At 39.2% G+C, this 1957-nt stretch overlaps 1 protein-coding gene across 1 annotated transcript in view; it reads right to left on the minus strand.

The window, feature by feature from the left end:
• The window catches only part of LOC106877727 (ubiquitin-like-conjugating enzyme ATG3), a gene marked incomplete at its 5' end in the record, with an annotated part of 216637 nt that overhangs the window by 88982 nt on the left and 125698 nt on the right, over window positions 1-1957 (minus strand). The gene's annotated exons all lie outside the window — the stretch shown is intronic.

Raw genomic sequence — 1957 nt, forward strand, 5'->3', positions numbered from 1 at the left:
ATATATATACGACAGGCTTCTTTCAGTTTCCGTCTACCAAATCCACTCACAAGGCTTTAGTCGGCCCCAGGCTATAGTAGAAGACACTTACCCATGAAAGTTTATTTTATTAATAATTTTATTAATTTTTTTTCCTCTACATATTTCATTTAAGTACATATTTTTGATAAGGTTTATAAACAACCGAAACATGTAAAATAAAAACATTTTTTCAATGGTTTTATATAAAGAAATTTAGATATATCTAATTTTTTAAACAGTAGCATTTTCGTTCTTCTTTTTCATAAATGTCTACTTACTCAGGTACTATTTTGCCAAACCGCCAAGGTACGGTGATATAACCAAAGGAACACCAGTTGTCAAGCGATGGTGACAAGCGCATACACATGCATACACTCATACATATACAGACATGCACAAACACACAGAGACGAATACCAACATTTCCATTTGGTATACTTGGACAATTGTTGAAAATCCCTTCGCATGGAACCATTGGTTGCCTTGTTAACCTATAAGTAAAATATGCGTCAAACAGAAAAAGAGTGTGTGTGTGTGTGTGTGTGTGTGTGTGTGTGTGTGTGTGTGTGTGTGTGTGTGTGTGTGTGTGTGTGTGTGTGTGTGTGTATGCGTGCGCATGGGGGTTATGCAGAAGCTAAAAAAAACGAGACGTGGTGAAAGAAGAAAAACAACCAACAGGATATATTAAGTCGACGCTGAGGAAAATTAGAAGAAGTCTTTATCGTTTCGAGCTTATGCTCTTCTATGGAAAGGAAAGATAAGAAGAGAAAAAATAGATACAAAAGAACAAGTGAAATGAGTGGCAGACATATTTACAACGGGTTCCACACCAAATTCATTCAATGAGTCATCAGTCGGTCCGGCAGAGCTACAGTAGTAGGCATTTGCCTAAAGTGCCGTGCAGTGGGGCTAAATCCGAAACCACATGGTTGCAGATGGAGCTTCTCAACCACACGGCCGTGCATACATACGCCTATTGCAGTCTCCGTCAACACGGTTTCACTTAGTAAAGTCCAAGGGTGACCCGAGCACTAGAAAAGAAAAAACAAAGAAAAGCCTTCCCCACAAAACCGAACGTGGGACCGCGTGGTGATTGCGAAGTGAATATGTTAACCATCCAGAGTGCTGGGGGGAAAACACCTAATAGTGGTGCCCCAGTGTGGGCGCAATCCACAGCCTGAATGGCATGTACTGCCATGTGGGTGTAGCCGGTAGTTAAGCGTTGTTTAGAAAGGCTAAATCTGAAGTAGGTTTGTGACTAGGACACATATATAAACGGCAAGAAAACCAATTAAACTCACTAATCTGTTGATAAGAGAGACGGAGTCGGATTTATCACATATTGAGGTCGTTTGCACAAAGCGTTATAAAATAAGTACAACACGTATACACACACACATATATAGGCCACGTATACACACATATATATAAATATATATATATATATATATATATATATATATATATATATATATATATATATATACTTACGCACTGCTTAAATGCCACACAAGTTCACATATATCTGGCAAACCACACATACACAGACCACATACGTATACTAGCTACAAACCACGCTCACAAGACACTCGTACACGTAATATCTCTTACAAACCACACACATGCGTACTCGACATGTATATATTACATATAGACCACATGCGCGCGCACGCACACTCGCACACCCACACACATACGTACACTTATCTGCGCCGTTTGGTTAAACGTAAAACTAATTTCACTTAAATTCTGAATTCTGACTTCGAACTCCTCTCCGGCGTTCTCCTCTTCTTCCTCTCCACAAACGATCGCCATTGCGTCTCTATTTCTCTTTCTCCCCCTCTCTCTCTCTCTCACTTGTGAGTATCTATCTATCTATCTATCTATCTATCTATCTATCTATCTATCTATCTATCTATCTATCTCTCTCTCTCTC

This window comes from Octopus bimaculoides, chromosome 19 (assembly GCF_001194135.2).
Source record: "Octopus bimaculoides isolate UCB-OBI-ISO-001 chromosome 19, ASM119413v2, whole genome shotgun sequence".
Classification (NCBI taxonomy): Eukaryota; Metazoa; Mollusca; class Cephalopoda; order Octopoda; family Octopodidae; genus Octopus; species Octopus bimaculoides.